Source organism: Garra rufa, unplaced genomic scaffold, assembly GCF_049309525.1.
Source record: "Garra rufa unplaced genomic scaffold, GarRuf1.0 hap1_unplaced_002, whole genome shotgun sequence".
Classification (NCBI taxonomy): domain Eukaryota; kingdom Metazoa; phylum Chordata; class Actinopteri; order Cypriniformes; family Cyprinidae; genus Garra; species Garra rufa.
Window position 1 is genome coordinate 13,751,429 of NW_027394277.1, and position 20,846 is coordinate 13,772,274.

The 20,846-nt window shown below is 41.0% G+C and overlaps 1 pseudogene; it reads right to left on the minus strand.

Moving 5' to 3' along the window:
• Positions 1 to 3,333: 3,333 nt before the first annotated feature.
• Positions 3,334 to 20,846, minus strand: part of LOC141305361 (uncharacterized) — a 130,211-nt pseudogene continuing 112,698 nt past the window's right edge.

Below are 20,846 nucleotides of genomic sequence, written 5' to 3' on the forward strand. Positions count from 1 at the left end.
AAACAGCTCATTTGAATCAGTGAGTTGTCGACTCGAGAACAGCTGCAATTGGATCAGTCCAATTCGTGAATGAATTGTTTGGTGCAATTTGCGAAATGATTTAACAGGTTCATTGAAAAGAATCAGTTTGTTCATGAATCAGACACTGCTTCTACGTCTCGGGGCACGTGATATATTATAAGGAGTAATGACATGTTTTATGAAATGTAGTTAAGTAAAAAGTATGATCTTATGCTTTAGAATGTAGTGAAGTAAAAGTAAAAGTTACTTAAAATAAAACTACTCCAGTAAAATACAGATACTTGAAAAATTTACTTAAGTACAGTAACGAAGTACAACTACTTCGTTACTGTCCATGTCCATCACTGCCGCCAGCTCCCGCTCTCCTCCCCTTTCAACGGAACGTCAGCACGCTGATGACGTCAGCCCACAGCTGACTGCAAAAAACAATTTGCAGCCCATGCATCACCACACTCCTAACCCCCTCCCCTACCCATCCCAGTCCAGCGCAAACTTGTCTCCGCTAACAGTGCAAGCCCCAGCGCCAGCTATTCCCGCTCTCCTTCCCTCTTATTCTTCTGCCTCAGAAGCCACTCATAGTGTGAGTATGCCACTGCCTTTGGTACCAGCTATTCCCTCTCTCCTTCCCTCTGTTTTCCTCCACCCCAGGAATCACCCATGGCACGAGCATGCCTCCACTAATGGCGCCGTCTACATCACAATCTATTCCTCTCCTTCCCTCATTTTCTTCTGCCCCGGCTTTTTCGCATAAGGCCCATCAGCGTAGCAACCAAACATTTTAGGTAAAAAACACCTCATAATCCATCTTTCATCCTCACAGAATTCCCAGTTTCCGAGCATTAAGAGTCTCATCCCGCTCAAATAATTTTCTCTCCACTATCATGACATTGACCAAGTCATCACCCTGATCAAAGAAGCAGGTTGCAGTGCTTGGCTGGCCAAAGTTCACATTACCTCTGCCTTTAAAGTCATGCCCATCCACCCAGATGGCTGTAGAAGCAGCCCTAAATTCTTAGACACCCGTCAGAAGCAATTTGTTGAATCCTCTCCAATAATTACCATATATCTTATTTGATTCATCTTGCCCCCCGACTCCTTCCCAGCCGCACATCTCTCGACCCAAAAGCTTTTCCCCTCACCCAAGACAAAAGCGTAGGCCCTAGCACCTCCATCCAATTCTTTGGTATCAATTTGGATTCACAAAAATTTCAGGCATCATTACCAAAAGAAAAAAATTGATTAGACAATTCTGGTAGCCCCCACTCTCACAATTACCCCTAGCTGTCCCAAACGCAAGCTGTTATCCATTTTAGGCCATCTGAATTTCACAATGCGCATCATCCCGCAAGGCCGCCCCTTCATCTCCCAGCTCTTCTCCCTTGCATCCTCCGCACACACTTTGGAAGACCAAATATTCCTAACTGATTCATGCCGCAACAAACTTATCCTATGCATAGCCTTCCTTAAGAATGGAATGGCTTATCCTTTTTCTACAACAACCTGCTTTTCTCACCAATTGATATACAGCTTTTTACCAACGCTGCCCCTTCCATCGGGTTTGGAGGTTTTCTCCAAGGCCATTGGCTCACCTCCACCTAACCTTCACCGGAGTTCTGACACTACATTTCCCAGCATCCCCGTACCTGGGACCCTGACTTCCGGTTCCGGGTCCTCCGGGTCATTTCCCCTTGTCGGCCATTTAAGAACTGTTTTGTGGGCGTTTCCCTCGCAAAGTTTTGTTTAGTTATGCTAGCAATCCTGAGTGCTCTTTTCTCGGACTGCTATCCTGTTGCCAACCGGACTGTTTATCGTGTGTGTGAACGTTTGCCACCTGCCTATTACCGACCCTCGCTCGTTGCACGGATTACCCCCTTTGATCGCCGCCCGCCTCAACCTATTGCCTTGACTATCGATTCCCCTTCCTGTTTGTTTTCACCACACCAGTCTGCCGTTGTCGACTACTGTTTGTTTACTTTGTCTACGTCAAAAAAGCTGTTGCAAATGGATCCAAAGCCTGCGGATCAGTTTATGCCATCATCACACCTACTTCCAACCCCAGTTCCTCCCTATTCAGAGCTGATATTCCCATAAACCACTCTTTGAGACCTCTCCTAGAAGCTTATCTTAATTCCATCCTTCAAGCCATTTCGCCCAGGACCCTTAAGTCTTACCTAACAGCATGGAAATGTTTTAAAACATTCCACTCTGCTTACAACCTGTCGTTCCCCGATTTTTCACTGCTGTCTATTATCTCATTTATCTCTTACCTCAACATCATCAAAAACCTCCAAATTGGCTCAATGAAAGGGTACCTAAGCGGGACCCAATTTTTTCCATAAACATCTGTATGGCTCACCTTCATCCAATATAACCAATTCCCAGATGTCCCTACTAATCAAAGGCATCAAAAAAAAACCATCCCACTCGCCCGGACACCCGCCAAATTATAACCCTAAAAAAAATCTGAACAATTCCATCTCCACCCTCCGTAAAGGCTACCAGTCCATTCACACCACCCGTACCCTAGATGCAATGTTTATCCTGGCTTTCTGCGGTTTCAGGATTTTCGGGAGGAGCTCACACGGATAATTAACACAGCCAATTCATCATTAGTAATCACACTCCCTATCCAATCAGCACGAGAAATAACCGAAGCAGCCCTACCTTCTTCATCTCCCATTTTTCAGCACCCTTCCACCACCCAGTCTCCTCACCTTCAGCCCGAGGGCAAGAGAAGTGCCCCGGGCTCGGGAATTTCTGCCGAGCTTGGAACCCTCTCCCGGACAGCACACCAGATACGCCTAACCTTTCCCTTAATTTATGATCCGTAAGAGTGAACTTGAGAAAGACTAAATTAAAGGTTGTATCAGCAATTTCAAGCCTGAAACATAAAGTGTCAAATTCAGCTGACCTTTCTTCACGATCCGCTCGCTGCCTGCCACATAAATCAGCTGTAAAAAAAAAACGCGTCTCTCAGGTCAGCCTAGGGTCCGAGATATGCCAAAAAAACAAAACAATCTGTGCTACCAACCTTTCCACAGCAAAACAAACAGTGTTCCAACCAATCACCGTCAGGGGGTTGGTGTTGTGGACTTTCGCTCCGCCTCCATCACATCCCTGCACCAGTACGAAAGTCCACAACACCAACCATATAATGATTACAGCCTTCCACAAAGCCGCAATGTTGGTGGTAGAAGACAGAAAGTAACTGATGTGTGTAAATTAAATCCATGCACACTGATGTTGAAATGCTTGAATCAAAAAACAGTGTGTTTCCCCCTTCAATTCATGGCATACAAATGTGAAGTTCTTAAATCGTAGACAGAGCAAACACATTGTCAACAGTCCATATTCTTTGCACATTTATGCATTAAGCTCAGTCCAATACAGCTAGTTGACATGGTAAAGTGTACTATGGACAAAACACATTGGTTTAAAATGTAAATTAGAATTTCTATCATTGTAGGAGTCCTATATAGGATTCTTATTAGAATCCTTTAGGATTGTTTTGACAAGGGAACATCTTGCAGATTCTAAAAGGGGGATGTAAACTTTTGACCTCAGCTGTAACTGTGCATTCAACAATGTGGTTGCAGAGAAACAAAGAGGTGTGTATGTTTGTAGAGTAATTTACAACAGCTTTGATTGTGGCCAATCAAAATCAAGGACCGGAACTGTCCGTTCTAGACATTTTGCTTGAAACTCTGTCCATGGTAAGGGGATTTGTTAGGCTTCTCTTTATTGTGAATTTTCATGTGCCTATCAAGGCTTCCTTTTTGACTGAAACTCTTTCCACACTGTTTGCATGTGTAAGGCTTCTCTCCAGTGTGACATCTCATGTGTCTGTTAAGGCATCTTTTTAGAGTGAAACTCTTTCCACACTGTTTGCATGTGTAAGGCTTCTCTCCAGTGTGAAATCTCATGTGTCTGTTAAGGTTTTCTCTTTCAGTGAAACTCTTTCCACACTGTTGGCATGTGTAAGGCTTCTATCCAGTGTGAAATCTCATGTGTCTGTTAAGGTTTGCTTTTTCAGTGAAACTCTTTCCACACTGTTTGCAGGTGTACGGCTTCTTTCCAGTGTGAACTCTCATGTGTCTGTTAAGGTCTCCTTTTTGATGGAAACTCTTTCCACACTGTTTGCATGTGTAAGGCTTCTCTCCAGTGTGTAATCTCATGTGTCTGTTAAGGTTTCCTTTATCAGTGAAACTCTTTCCACACTGTTTGCATGAGTAAGGCTTCTCTCCAGTGTGTAATCTCGTGTGTCTGTTAAGGTGTTCTTTTTCAGTGAAACTCTTTCCACACTGTTTGCATGTGTAAGGCTTCTCTCCAGTGTGAAATCTCATGTGTCTGTTAAGGTTTCCTTTATCAGTGAAACTCTTTCCACACTGTTTGCATGAGTAAGGCTTCTCTCCAGTGTGAAATCTTATGTGTCTGTTAAGGCTTCTTTTTTCAGTGAAACTCTTTCCACACTGTTGGCATGTGTAAGGCTTCTCTCCAGTGTGAATTATCATGTGACTTTTAAGGTGTGCTTGTTGTTTGAAACTCTTTTCACACTGTTTGCATGAATAAGGCTTCTCTCCAGTGTGAATTCTCATGTGTCTGGCAAGGCCTCCTTTTCCAGTGAAACTCTTTCCACACTGTTTGCATGTGTAAGGCTTCTCTCCAGTGTGAATTATCATGTGTCTGTTAAGGCTACATTTTTCAGTGAAATTCTTTCCACATTGTTTGCATGTGTAAGGCTTCTCTTCAGCGTGAATTATCACATGCTTTTTAAGGCGTCTTTGTTGTTTGAAACTCCTTCCACACTGACAGCAAGTGAAAATACTCCTAGTTCCTGTCTTTTGAGCACTTTTTTGTTTAGAAGTCTTTTCAGACTCAAAAGAACAAAAAGATTTTTCTCCAGAAACAAAATTATGAAGATTCTCAAACTGATCTTTCTCTTCAGTTTCATTCAGTAGTTCTCTCTCCTTTTTCAGTGCTGTTAGGTCTAAGGTGGAAAAACAAAGAGATAAAAGTTAACCCCAGTTTAATGGCACAAAGCAATTAACATCACAACATGTAATGCATGTATGCTAGATCCTATTCCAGGGTCTCCAAACCTGATCCTGGTTGGCCAGTACCCTACAGAGATTAAGTTGGCTGTTATACATTTAATTAAATCTAGAAAATCTATATAGACTGATCTCAATTATTATATACTATTTTTATGTCTCCTAGGGGATAAAATTCAACAAATTTAGAGAGAGACTAGGAAAAAAGAAACTCCCCACTTAACCATCAGATGAAAAATTCATTACAAAATAATTCCTCCTGAGGTTTTATTAAGGGGGCAATTGTGTTAGCCAATCATAAAAGTTGGCTGTTACACTTGACCTTTCAAATGGAAAACACCAAAACAGACTGTCAGAGGATGAGAAATAGTGGAAAACTGTCATCTCAAATCAAATCTCTCAAAAATCTTATTTAAAAAATGTAAAATCACTCAATTTATAATGTTTATGTAAAAAAACATTAGTAATATTATAATTACATCTCTAGAAACATAATATTAAATTAAATTAAACATGCAGCCGGAGCACTGGGAAACTCTGGCAACTAATGCTGCTAAACTAACCTGGTCCGGGACTTTCGGTTTGGTAATGCGGTGGTGAGACGCACGGTGTCTGCGCTCCGCGTTATTTCATTTAATATCTTAAGAATACACCTTATTTGATCAGCACATCAAACTTGTTGCACCTCATTTTTATTTTTGAAAGTCTACGCCGTCGGAATTTTCATTTAAAATGAGCAAGTCTACGGGGACAGGCGGTAAACAACAAGCTCACCATGATCGGGCCTGTCAAGAAAGCAGAAAAATGGCGGATAACGAATCCACGTCTTCGCAGCTTACAATCGAATCCCTAGTTAAGGAGCTTGAAAGATTCAGAAAAGAGATGGGGAATTCGTTGCACTTTTAAACACTTCTCTGGAAACAATTCGGTCTTCAGCACAGGCAGCGACGATCAACGAGATGGAAGCGGGCCTTTCAGAACACAGTGACCGAATAACTTAGCTTGAGCATGATGTAAAAGCTCTTCAGTTAAAACTGATAAACACCGAAAAGGAAAACACAGGCTCTTAAAGCTAATATAGAAGATTTGATATCTCGCTCGAAGTGGCAAAATGTACGACTTGTAGGTTTACCGGAGGACATTGAAGGAAAGAACCCAAGGGAGTATGTGTCTAACCTGCTTTCCGAGATTCTTGGCGATTGCCTAGCAGAACCACACGAGCTGGATCATGTCCACCACAGTCTCCAACCTAAACCTCGCGCAGACGAACCCCCACGGCTGTTGATAATCAGATTTCACCAATACATCATTAAGGAAACTGTCATGAGATAGTCTAAATCCCAAAAGGACATTTCCTACAAAGGCCACAAGATCAAGATGTTCAAGGACTTCAGCATAGGGTTTGCGAGGACACGAGCAGCGTTTAACAAGATCAAGAGCCTACTTTACAAGCAAGGAGTACGATTTGGAATGCTGTACACGGCTCACCTTCGAGTGAGCTATAATGGCGCGGAACGGTTCTTTGATTCTTCTGAGGCAGTGGATTCGTTTTCCCAAAAGAACTTTCCTAACTGACTTTGGCAATAATGGACTAATGTGCATTTCCATGATGAGCAGGTGAATTCTGCAGGTTTAAGCTGCGGTTTTATACTGGGCCGTCAGTTAACGTCCAAAATACGTAGACTTTTGAATGTAATCTTTACTCCATCCCGGTCTTCAAGACCAGAAATGGTTATCTCTCTCGATGCAGAGAAGGCCTTTGACCTGGTGGAGTGGGATTACTTATTCATGGTTTTACAAAAATCTGGATTCAGATCTAAATTCATCTCATGGATTCGTTAACTATATTCCACTCATTCAGCTTGCGTGAAAACAAACTCTGAAAAGTACCCTTATTTCTCGCTTTCTCGTGGCACCCGTCAAGGGTGTCCACTCTCACCTCTCCTTTTTGCTTTGGCTATAGAGCCTCTCTCTATAGCCTTTAAATCGTCTTCAGTGTGTTCAGGTATTTGTAGAGGGGGAACTTACAGACGGTGTGTTCCTCCCTGCCAACGCTTCATTGTTGGTGGGGATACACACAGTCTGTTTGTGGTCTGCTTGAGAGCGGAGCATGCACAGTCAGCCCTCGAGGGGTGAACGTCTTATGCTGCGTCTGCATCTGATTGGTTGCAGACTACGTTCAGAGCGTGCTTCGCCAATGGCGTTCCCCATAGCGTTCGACGCAGCGTCTTGTTCCCTCAGGGAACCAGGGTTACATACGTAACCTGAGACGTTCCCTGAGATAGAGAACGATCATCCTCTAGGGGGCGCTAAGGGGAACAATGTTATCTCTATCCTAGGTAGCAGATGGTCATAAGGTATCTGTGATGATACCTAAGTGTAGTTGGGCCCAAGGAGACCGGGGTTTTAAATCAACTCAAAAATGGAAACAACGTCTAGCACGTAACTTATACCATACAGGATTTTAGAAACGTGCACAAACACTTGCTATGCACTTATCACCCTTGCGGATTTTAGAAAGTGCCCAGAGACTAGTGTGCACACTTACCATAACATGGATTTGAAAAAGGTGTGCCAGAGAGGTCACACTCGACAGGGTTCCAGATGCTTGTTACATGACGGGAAATACTAGGGTCAACCCTCACTGTGAGGGGAGCAATGCTGCACTCAATCAGCATAGGCAGTTTGGAATTTGCTAATCGACTGACGGTATTGCCATGGAGCTAGACTTGACCATCTTTCTAATAGCGGATATAGAGGAGGACAGGCCCTTAACCTAGAGAGACAGCGAGGAACTCCTGACCCGTCAAGAGGTGGCACTCTATAAGTGAACTTTCTGCAGAATGAGGAGCATGACATCATCCACAAGGCTTGAGAAGCGGGAATCAACCTGGAGATCAGAAAGGACAGGCTCCTAACCATGAGATACAGGGAAGAAAACCTAACTTGCCAGGGGGTGGTGCTCTAAGGGGACCCTTCTGCAAAATGGGGAGCATTACATCATCCACAAGGCTTGAGAAGTGGGAATCAACCTGGACATCAGAAAGGACAGGCTCCTAACCCTGAGGGACAGGGAGGAAAACCTGACCCACTAAGAGACGGCTCTCTATGAGGGACCCTTCCCGGAAAGGGGAGCACGCCCTATCCAGCAACCCTTCGCTCATATAGCTGCATAGAAACGGCAATCTCCCCTGCCCTCAGACTGAAGGGGGTACTTCCAAGGGGATTAGCCTTAACCAACCCTAAGTGGACTATGCTTCTGCCTCAACAGAAGCACAGGCTCCGCTCTGGCCAGATCCACAGAATCTGCAAGAGCAAGAAGTCTGAGAAACTGGCACTCGCTGAAGACTTAACCTGAAAGACACAAGCTTAGCATAGTAAACAGGCCCCAAACAACAGTTAATAGCTAGACTAGGCTTGCCACGATAGACGGTGTTGACGGTGTTACCGGTTTTAAGACGCAACACCGGTGACATCACTTTTCCACCGTGACACCGTCTCCACTTTTTTTTTTTTTCTTTTTTTTTTAAGTATTCGTTTTTTATTAAATATTTATTTGAATTGAATGGAAAATATCATTCTAAATAATGTACTTAAGACGAGAGCATGCAATATAATTAAAAACTGAACATAGCTACAATGCGTCATATTTCATTTATCACGTGAGGAGTTTGCGCTTATAATAAACAGCGTAAAAGTTAAGCATGTTTGTCCAAGGCCCGGGGCACTCCCCCTGCCCAGGGAGAGGGATGTTGAAAACAAGAGATGATGAAGGTAAGACTGCTTGGATATTTAAAGGGATTCTCTTGTAGTGCTTGGATACGGAGTGTGATTGCTGATGGTGAATTGGCCGTGTTAATTATCTGTGCGAGGAGTCGAATTTACAGAAACAGAATGGCGGACGATTTAGTGTCCAAAAGCACCTTTTTGGCAATATTTTGGGTTCAAAGTTTTTTTTTTTTTTTTTTTTTGTAGTTTCGTTGTCGTCCATTAAAACAATTGACGCCGAATTGCCAAATCCCGCAAAAGTGAAAGTATAATACGCACGCTATTTAAAAGCAGAAAAAAAAGAGCAAACCCCCACCCCCACGGTGATACCGGTATTACCGGTGTTGTCACGTGCCGATTAACCGGTGGGGAAATTTCCTCATCGTCACAACCCTAAGCTAGACAATAGCTAAGTATATGGATCATACTCACTTAGATGGTATGAGGTCAGGGTATTCCCACAGGAGCTAAATACAATCTGCCCATGCGACAGATTCTGCCAGGAATCAAGAAAAAACAGAGCCGCTGCAGTCACGAATGCATTGTTAATACCGTGAAAGGGTGAACACACTCATGCAAAATCGGGAGAACAGTAAAGACTCACCTCCCTCCTTTGCGGATGCATCAGGAAGAGCACATTAATTCCCTCGAGAGCTGAAAACACTGCTACTCACCACACTCACATACCCTGCAAGCTCGTGAAAACAGCTATGAGTAGCGTGCCTCTCGCAAGAAATAAGCAATGAATGCAACGATTGCATTTCACTCCCTCGAGAGCTGATTTTGCTTACTCCTCACCACATACACAGCTCGAGCCATATGAAAGCTGCGGGTATCAGAGCGTGCCTTTTTCACAAGAAACAAGGAATGAATGCAATGATCACAAACTCAATTCTCTGCATAACAAACTCCCTCGGGAGCAGAAAACGTTGACTCTTCACCACACGTCACAGCAGTCATTATTTCAAAACCTCAGGTGAGAGAACATGCCCTCAGACAAAAAGTGAGTGAATATGAAGAAAAGGATGTTGTGTCCTATCGGTGCCCCTTTGTACTGGGCGTGCCGGTGGTGACATCATAAGCTGTCGCCGGCCATTGTCGTTTTTGTATGTATTCTTCAGACACGAGTCACACTGATGGCGTTCCCCATAGGGCCCCCTAGAGGATGCGGTTCGAAGTTCCCTCGAGAGGGAACTATGTAGTATATATGCCAGATAAGTATGTAGCGCTGTAATTCTGCCACAGAGATTCACTTAAAAACAGAATGGACAATTTTGGCTATGCACATAAACCTTGCACGCGGTATACTTATTAAAAAAAAAAAAACATTTATTAATGTGTTTGTTACTTAATAAAAAGACAATCATTGAGTGCTTGTTCATGTTTTTGTTACGTGATGTAGCAGTGTCTGACTAGAAGCGTTGACTGATGACATTTAAAAAAACAATAACTCACACAACATGTTTCTGTATGGAAGAGAGTTTCTTAAATCAGTCTCTATGTACAGTCTGTTTTTAAAATTTTAAAACAAAAAGGTTATTTCAATTGTATGCGGATTCATTTAGATGTAGCTTTAGTGTCCACTGGCTGTTTTATTTGCTTATCAAATGTGACCCTGGGCCACAAATCCAGTCTTAAGTCGCTGGGGTATATTTGTAACAATAGCCAAAAATACATTGTATGGGTCAAAATTATTGATTTTTCTTTTATGCCAAAAATCATAAGGAAATTAAGTAAAGATCATGTTCCATGAAGATTTTTTTGTAAAATCCCTACTATAAATATTAGGGATGCACCGGTTGACCGGCCATAAATCGAAACCGGCCGGTTTTTGCATCTAACGCGTGATCGACAACCGGACGGTTTTCGTTTTTATCCCGGCCAGTTTTTTTCCGGAAGTGTGCACGAGGGCCACGGCATTCGATTCATTCAGAAACATAATTCATACACATCTTGAATCATTCATTCATTCACAAAGAGCCGCTTTCCTGTGCTCGCTGAAGTTGCGCGAGCGCACCTGTCCACGCCCTGCACAAGCGTGGACAGCGAACGTTAGTTCAGCTCAGCTTCTCACGTGATAGATGAAAAAAGACACAGACTCACTTGTGACAAAGCTGAGATGCTTCTTTTTTTGTTAAAAAAAAACAAGCATTTACTTTTGAAAAGCCAAAAATAAAGGTCTGTTCTGTTAAGAATGATTATTATTATTTTACATTAAAATGCCTGTTGGATTACTTTTTTTACTTTACTAAAAGCACATGTTTTACTTATTAAACTGTATTTATTATTTTTTTTTTTTCAGATGTCAGATGCTATTGTTTCAATAGCCAAAGCCAGTTTGCCCTGTTAAATACTAAATAAACATGTTGTTTATGTTGTTTACTTGGATAACTTCTTGTTTTTTTAAAAAATCGGAAATCGGTATCGGAACCGGCCAGCTTGCTTGTAAAAAATCGGTATCGGAATCGGCCATGAAAAACCATGATCGGTGCATCCCTAATAAATATATCAAAATGTAATTTTTGATTAGTAATATGCATTGTTAAGAACTTAATTTGGAGAACTTTGAAGGTGATTTTCTCAGTATTTAATTTTTTTTGCCCCCTCAGATTCCAGATTTTCAAATATATGTATCTTGGCCAAATATTGTCCTATCCTATCAAACCATATGTCAATAGAAAGCTTATTTATTGAGATTGTATATGATGTATACATCTCAGTTTTGTAAAATTTAACCTTATGACTGATTTTGTGGTCCAGGATCACAAATAGCTTTAAATGAACAAATGTAGACGGCATGCAGTAGCCAAATGTAACCACTCACATTTCAAGATTTGCTTTGTGCATAATAAGTAATTTTCTTAGATACTTTTGCATAATTAGCCTAAGTGCTAGAAATCAATGGTTTAATATTCTCAGCTGCACTTGAAGGCAGTGTTAGTAGCCTATTTGTCATGTGATCTCAACACTTCTGTTGAATGTCTCAATATTTCTACACCTGTGTGACATAATTCATAAATATTCATTTCAGGTTTGAGAATGAAAACCAACCTGTTTGTTTCTCAGTATCTTCATGTTTGACTCTGAATATTTCTTCAATGTTCACGTCTTCACTCTCCTCTTTAATAAACGCAATCTTTGTTTGTTCTTCAATATCTTCATGTTTGATGAATGTTTCTTCAATCTTCATGTCTTCACTCTCCTCTTTAATAAACTCCATCTTTATAATAGTGTGTCACGAGGATCTCAGCTGCTCCACCAGTTTTTCTGTGTTTGTACACTTTGTCCTGTTTAAGATGTGAACAATTAACAGAAAGAAAATCAATGCAAACTAAATCTCTGTGTGCATCTCAATCAGAGCTATTTCACTGAAAGGGTGTGGGTAAGAGTGAGAGTTAATGGCCTGATTATTGCTCAACACTGAAATTTTACCAGTAAATAATAACTGTACTTACCATTTAGTTTTAATTAAGATTAAATATTTAGTAATTAAATTGCGTTTAATATATTACATTTAGACAAAGAAAATGCTATTGTTTGTGAAAGTTCATTACATACGTTTGTTTCTGTTGTTCTCGTTGTATTTCCAGTGTTTTGAGCAGCAGATGTCGTCAGTGTGCGGCGATTCCAGTGATTCAAAAAGTGAATCATTTGTGAAGCAAGTGATTCAGTTGAACTGTATTTTTGAAAAGATCCGTTTGTCCATCACTGAATAAATCCGTGTTTATCATCTGATTCACTAAATACGGACCGAAATGAGACGCACGTCTTCTGTTACTCGTGTAACAGAATGATCAATTACCTTTACAATGTTTGTAAAAACTATAAAGCAGACTGACCGCGTTGTATCAATTTAAACACTTTAAATGAATAAAACCACAAACCTTTCTTCAGCTCAAACAGACGCAGGAGCGAGGCGCAGATCTATGACGTCACATCACCATCTCAAAATAAAAGTCCTGTTCACGCGCTGATGTGTCTAAAAAAAGTGCACAGGTATGTACATAAAGAACATTCAAATAATAAAACATCCCAGAGAATTGTTCTTAGAGAAATACATACTGAAATGATGTTTAATGGTGTGCTAAAAAATCTCCTCCAACTAAAGTATATACACACACATTTTGTGGAGATTTAAGTTGGAGAATAATCTAAAAACTGAAAATCTGAAGGAATATTAGCTGTGGGTATACCACTGTTTTCCTAACTTGTTTGAAAAAATAACCAATGCATTTCAATGAAAACCTTTGTTTTGTGGAAAACTGTAAAATATTACTCTTACCATTTCTACTATACAAAAATACTCAGGACTTCATTCTCATTGTTACAGCTTTTTATTATTACTTGTTTTTTATTGCATTATTTATATCATGGGAAAGCCATCATTTTTTACTCCACATTCACATTTTCTATAATGTGAATACATACATTATATATAATAAAAAATGTTTTTTGTACCATATTTAGACACATGTTCTATAAACTCAAATAGTCGGTACAATGACACTAAAAGCTCTGCAATGATGCTTATTTTAAACACAGAGTTGATTCTGCACTAATTATATCTAATATTTCATTCTTCTTAAAACATAGTACATTTAATTATGTCCCTGCGAAACACAGAATATTCTGTTAATTATTATAGAATTTTCTGGGTTCACACATTTTCACTGTTTTATGCTAGTTACGCATCTCCGCAGGTGAGGAAATGAGCAATTGCTTATGTAAGCAGATGCATTTAGAAGATAATGCAATCTCAGGCCTTGACATTTCAGCCGTTTGAAGTTGTGGTGTGATGCTGATGTGAACACATTAGACGGCGGGAGGCATCTTCACAACCAGGAAATCTCTGCTGGCCCTGAAGTTGGTTAGAGGGCGGATGGTGAAAACGTGTTTTCAAAAGCACTTAACGACGACGAGTGCAGTTGGCTTTCTTAAATTTGAGGTACACTGCCCCTGTGTTAGCTGCTGACATCTCTGCCATGTCTGAAGAAAGCCAAGCAACCTTCTTTGACAACTGGTGTCCAGTTAAATGACAAATAGCAGAGATCATTGTTGGAAGTTGCCGGTATTGTAAAAATACCTACTTCCCCCCAGCTCGTTTATTCGCCCTTTAAATAAAACAGCTCGGGTCCGCGTCAAAGTTTAAAGCCAATTTAATAGTAAAGTCAAAGAGTGCTGAGCTCAGGATTCTGGAACAGCCAATATCAAATCTGACATTCTGGGCAGTCCAGGAATGTCTCACAAAACTAAATGCAAGTATTTATATTCTTGATCTGCAGGTCTCTCCTCCTGATATCGTTCGACCATTCTCCTCCAATCAGGGCCTGTTATCGCCAACCGCTCCTGCACAGAAAAGAAAATACAGCCCCATCCCATTCTTCTTCTTAGAGTGACCAAAAGTCTAGTCTAAAGTGACCTTCAAATTGCTACTACTTTTGCAGGGCTTCTTTTCTCCTACGTGCCTGTAAACAGAGGTTTCTCAGAAATGACATAAATGTAGAGAGTTCGCAACTACACACACACATTTTACTAAACAGATTCTGTTACATAGTGTACACTTTGTCTTTTCATAAGCACAGAACATTCTGTCTTCTCATAAGCACAGAACAACCAAAACACAAATTTAAAAGCATTTAGAAAAAGTATTTTCTACAATGAGTGGTTTATTGGAGGCTGATTTTACTGTAAAATCTTTTAGTTTTATTCATAGTGGTATTCTGTTGCTAGACCTGTGCCTCAGTGACAAAACGTCTAAGCATTTTGACTTGCAGTGCTTAAACAATGCCAAAGGTATAATGCATTTTGGGGGCATTGACTATTTATATGAGAAGGATATTTAGTTTTGACACATGGATAAACTGTTTTGGGAGAGATATGAGCTTTTGCAGGGGATCCATGGTGTTGTGCTAAACCATCCAGGTTATTTTGACAAAAGCACTAAATGAATGCACATGTGCCAAGGCAATTGAGAAGGATCTGTGCTATTTTGACTGTACTGACCTTTTATATGGTAAAGGAATCTGCTTTTGAAGCATGGAAGAAGAGTTTGGGGAAAGATATTTGATTTTGCTAGTGAGCTATAATGTTGAGCAGAACTGTAAGACTGTTTGGCCAAATGACCTTATGGTTTTGAGAATGTCATCTCGGTTTCAAGAAATGAGCCAAACCAATCGAGAAAAACTGTAAACAAATTCAATGCATACAGACTGAAGTACTTTAAGTCTTTGGCTCACATTTTAACATAAGGTTATATATTCATTTAGAATTTGTTTTACCTGCAATATGCTCTTTAAAGTAATTCAGTCTGTGTGCATTGCATTTATTTAATACAAGTTCCACAATTAGAGTAAATGAACTTTTCCACCACATATGTACTTGTATATATACATATATATACATAATGTTGTATATATCATTGTATATACAGTCTGTGCAGTAGATGATCACACTACTTACCGTCTGAATCACAAGACTCCTCAGGATCAGGCCTCTTCTTCTGACTTCTGGATAACTCTGTAACAGAGAGAAATTAACATTATGAGACATTTATTAAGTTGGCTTGGGAAAGCCAACTTACTGAAATCCTATTTAAAGTGTAAGTTGCAGGTTAACCACCACAGCCTTTTAATGTGTAAATTAAAATGCTCTATATGTATATATTTAATTATTTCTGTCTTAAAATGCATTAAAATAACATTTATTGGGGTTTCTTCAAAGGTAGCGTGTTTTTTCAGTTACTGGAACTCGCAACCCGTACTCTGCTAGATTCTTACTGTATTATGGCTATTTGGAGAACGACTGAGGATGTGGGAAACCATCAAATTCTTTATGGACCACAGCCCTACAATTTTTAACCGGTCAGGCATGAGACCCAGCCAGCAAAGACTTGTGGGGCCCAGCTGGGTTAACTACGGGTTCCATGGGAACTGTGTGGGCATGGGCTTTGGCTGGGTGAAATCAGCGGGTCCCATGTAGGTTTTGTAGTATGAGTCCCACATAGGAAGCCCATATGAGCTGATTACATGGGTCACATAAGGGACAGGCATGGGCCAAGTGGGCATGGGTTTGATCTGGGAACACATATATGGGTCCTGCATGGCATATTTATGGGCCAAGTGGGCATGGGTTTGAACTGGAAATGCACATATGGGTCCTGCATAGAATTTTTATAGGCCAAGTGGGCATGGGTTTGAACTGGGAACACAAATATGGGTCCTGCATGACATATTTATGGGCCAAGTGGGCATGGGTTTGATCTGGGAACGCATATATGGGTCTTGAATGGCATATTTATGGGCCAAGTGGGCATGGGTTTGATCTGGGAATACATATATGGGTCCTGCATGACATATTTATGGGCCAAGTGGGCATGGGTTTGAACTGGGAATGCATATATGGGTCCTGCATGGCATATTTATGGGCCAAGTGGGCATGGGTTTGAACTGGGAATGCACATATGGGTCCTGCATAGAATTTTTATAGGCCAAGTGGGCATGGGTTTGAACTGGGAACACAAATATGGGTCCTGCATGACATATTTATGGGCCAAGTGGGCATGGGTTTGATCTGGGAATACATATATGGGTCCTGCATGACATATTTATGGGCCAAGTGGACATGGGTTTGAACTGGGAATACATATATGGGTCCTGCATGACATATTTATGGGCCAAGTGGGCATGGGTTTGATCTGGGAATACATATATGGGTCCTGCATAGAATTTTTATAGGCCAAGTGGGCATGGGTTTGAACTGGGAACACAAATATGGGTCCTGCATGACATATTTATGGGCCAAGTGGGCATGGGTTTGATCTGGGAACGCATATATGGGTCTTGAATGGCATATTTATGGGCCAAGTGGGCATGGGTTTGATCTGGGAATACATATATGGGTCCTGCATGACATATTTATGGGCCAAGTGGGCATGGGTTTGAACTGGGAATGCATATATGGGTCCTGCATGGCATATTTATGGGCCAAGTGGGCATGGGTTTGAACTGGGAATGCACATATGGGTCCTGCATAGAATTTTTATAGGCCAAGTGGGCATGGGTTTGAACTGGGAACACAAATATGGGTCCTGCATGACATATTTATGGGCCAAGTGGGCATGGGTTTGATCTGGGAATACATATATGGGTCCTGCATGACATATTTATGGGCCAAGTGGACATGGGTTTGAACTGGGAATACATATATGGGTCCTGCATGACATATTTATGGGCCAAGTGGGCATGGGTTTGATCTGGGAATACATATATGGGTCCTGCATAGAATTTTTATAGGCCAAGTGGGCATGGGTTTGAACTGGGAACACAAATATGGGTCCTGCATGACATATTTATGGGCCAAGTGGGCATGGGTTTGATCTGGGAACGCATATATGGGTCTTCAATGGCATATTTATGGGCCAAGTGGGCATGGGTTTGATCTGGGAATACATATATGGGTCCTGCATGACATATTTATGGGCCAAGTGGGCATGGGTTTGAACTGGGAATGCATATATGGGTCCTGCATGGCATATTTATGGGCCAAGTGGGCATGGGTTTGAACTGGGAATGCACATATGGGTCCTGCATAGAATTTTTATAGGCCAAGTGGGCATGGGTTTGAACTGGGAACACAAATATGGGTCCTGCATGACATATTTATGGGCCAAGTGGGCATGGGTTTGATCTGGGAATACATATATGGGTCCTGCATGACATATTTATGGGCCAAGTGGGCATGGGTTTGATCTGGGAACGCATATATGGGTCTTGAATGGCATATTTATGGGCCAAGTGGGCATGGGTTTGATCTGGGAATACATATATGGGTCCTGCATGACATATTTATGGGCCAAGTGGACATGGGTTTGATCTGGGAACGCATATATGGGTCCTGCATGGCATATTTATGGGCAAAGTGGGCATGGGTTTGATCTGGGAATGCATATATGGGTCCTGCATGGCATATTTATGGGCCAAGTGGGCATGGGTTTGATCTGGGAATGCATGTATGGGTCCTGCATGGCATATTTATGGGCCAAGTGGGCATGGGTTTGAACTGGGAATGCACATATGGGTCTTGCATAGAATTTTTATAGGCCAAGTGGGCATGGGTTTGAACTGGGAACACAAATATGGGTCCTGCATGACATATTTATGGGCCAAGTGGGCATGGGTTTGATCTGGGAACGTATATATGGGTCTTAAATGGCATATTTATGGGCCAAGTGGGCATGGGTTTGATCTGGGAACGCATATATGGGTCTTGAATGGCATTTTTATGGGCCAAGTGGGCATAGGTTTGAACTGGGAATGCACATATGGGTCCTGCATAGAATTTTTATAGGCCAAGTGGGCATGGGTTTAAAATGGGAACACAAATATGGGTCCTGCATGACATATTTATGGGCCAAGTGGCCATGGGTTTGAACTGGGAATACATATATGGGTCCTGCATGACATATTTATGGGCCAAGTGGGCATGGGTTTGATCTGGGAATATATATGGGTCCTGCATGACATATTTATGGGCCAAGTGGACATGAGTTTGAACTGGCAATACATATATGGGTCCTGCATGACATATTTATGGGCCAAGTGGGCATGGGTTTGATCTGGGAACGCATATATGGGTCTTGAATGGCATATTTATGGGCCAAGTGGGCATAGGTTTGATCTGGGAACACATATATGGGTCTTGAATGGCATGTTTATAAGCTAAGTTTGGTTTGAACTGCAATTTTACTAATTTACTAATTTTACAGAAAATAACTAACTTTTTTACAGTAGTTTTCTGTGATTTCAAATTACATTCATAACTTAGTAATATTACTAATAGTGGTGGGCCGTTATTGGCGTTAACGTGCTGCGTTAACGTGAGACTCTTATCAGGCGATAAAAAGAATATCGCCTTTAATCTATTCTCAAAGTTGGGTTGGGAACTGGGTCTAAACTACGCAAGATATGATGACTTTCAGCTTGATATTTTAGTGTGGATGACGTATACCTAGCCACTGTAGGAGGTGAGAACGAGTCTTCAACCTGTGTGTATGCCTACTATGAGTGTGAAATGACCACATCAAACGAGACGTGCAAACATGGATGCACCTAAGAAGCCGCCGGGTTTGCTTCAGGGCAGGTGCGTTGCTAGACCCTGCACGTGCCCCAGTAAAATCTCAAGTTTGAGTTATAATTTACTTTGATAATCCCAAAATAAAGACATTAAACTATATGCAACAACTGAATTGACGCTTCTAAAAGCAACGCAGTTTAATCGAAGACTATGCACACAGATATCCATGCCCGCACGCGTCTGTGTATTTAAGGGGAACGCACACGTCGTGCAGCCTTTTGCGCAGAAGTACTTGGTTACACAAGTTTGTATAGTTAATTATGTTGTAAATGCAATTGTCAAGCAGTTTGTGATGCATTTTGGAAACAGGAGATGAGTGCCTGGTCTAATGTGCCACCTGGCTTGAGAAACCCATTCTCAAAGACTACCTTTTAGTCATTATTTGGGTAGCACACATATTCGGATAGCCTTCATCAGAATTCAAATTAGCCATTTTAATCTAGATTAATTTCAAAATTACAGTGAGATTAATCTAGATTAAAAAAAAATTATCTATGCCCACCACTAATTACTAACAATATCTGTAAACGAACTATTTTAGGTCCTATATCATTAAAGGCAAATTACATTTTTTTTTCAGGAAAATTACTTTTACAGTATTTTTTGTGTTATTTTAGATTGTTAAAAACTTTGTAAAATTACAAACAATATCTGTAAATTAACAACTTAACTATTATTTTAAGTATTATTCCATTAATGACAAATTACAGGAATTCTTTTTTTTTTTTTTGCAGTATTTTTTCTGTTTTCTTAAATTACTTACACATTGACATAAAATTACAAAAACAATCTGTAATTAAATAATGTAGCTCATTAAGGTTTATGTCTATACTAACAATTTAATGTTCTTTTTGTACACTGTGTTCCAAATTATTATGCAAATTGGATATAAGTGTCATAAACATAAAAAAAAATTGTTTTTCAATTAAACTCATGGATGGTATTGTGTCTCATGGCTCTTTGGGTCACTGAAATGAATCTCAGACACCTGTGATAAATAGTTTGCCAAATGAGCCCAATTAAAGGAAAATTACTTAAGAAGGATGTTCCACATTATTAAGCAGGCCACAGGTTTCAAGCAGCATGGGGAAAGAAAAAAGATCTCTCTGCTGCCGAAAAGTGTCAAATAGTACAATGCCTTGGACAAGGTATGAAAACATTAGATATTTCACAAAAACTTAAGTGTGATCATTGTGCTGTGCAGATTTGTGGCTGATTCAGAGCACAGACTGGTTTGTTCAGGAAAAGGCAGAATGAGGAAGGTTTCTGCCAGACAAATTCATCAGATTAAGAGAGCAGCTGCTAAAATGCCATTACAAAGTAGAAAACAGGTTTTTGAAGCTGCTGGTGCCTCTGGAGTCCCGCGAACATCAAGGTGTAGGATCCTTCAGAGGCTTGCAGTTGAGCATAAACCTACTATTCGGCCACTCCTAACTAATGCTCACAAGCAGAAACGGTTGCAGTGGGCCCAGACATACATGAAGACTCATTTTCAAACAGTCTTGTTTACTGATGAGTGTTGTGCATCTTTGGATGGTCCAGATGGATGGAGTAGTGGATGAAACATGTCCCAACAAGGCTGCGACGTTAGAGGTGGCGTTTTGGGCCGGAATCATAGGGAGAGAGCTGGTAGGTTCCTTTAGGGTCCCTGAAGGTGTGAAAATGACCTCGGCAAAGTATGAAAATGAGAAACTCATTGTGTGGCCCCCATCCTCCCCTGACCTCAACCAGATTGAGAACCTTTGGAGCATCCTCAAGCAAAAGATCTATTAGGTTGAGAAGCAGTTCACATCAAAACAGCAGCTCTGGGAGGCTATTCTGACATCCTGCAAACATATTCAATCAGAAACTCTCCAAAAACTCACAAGTTCAAAG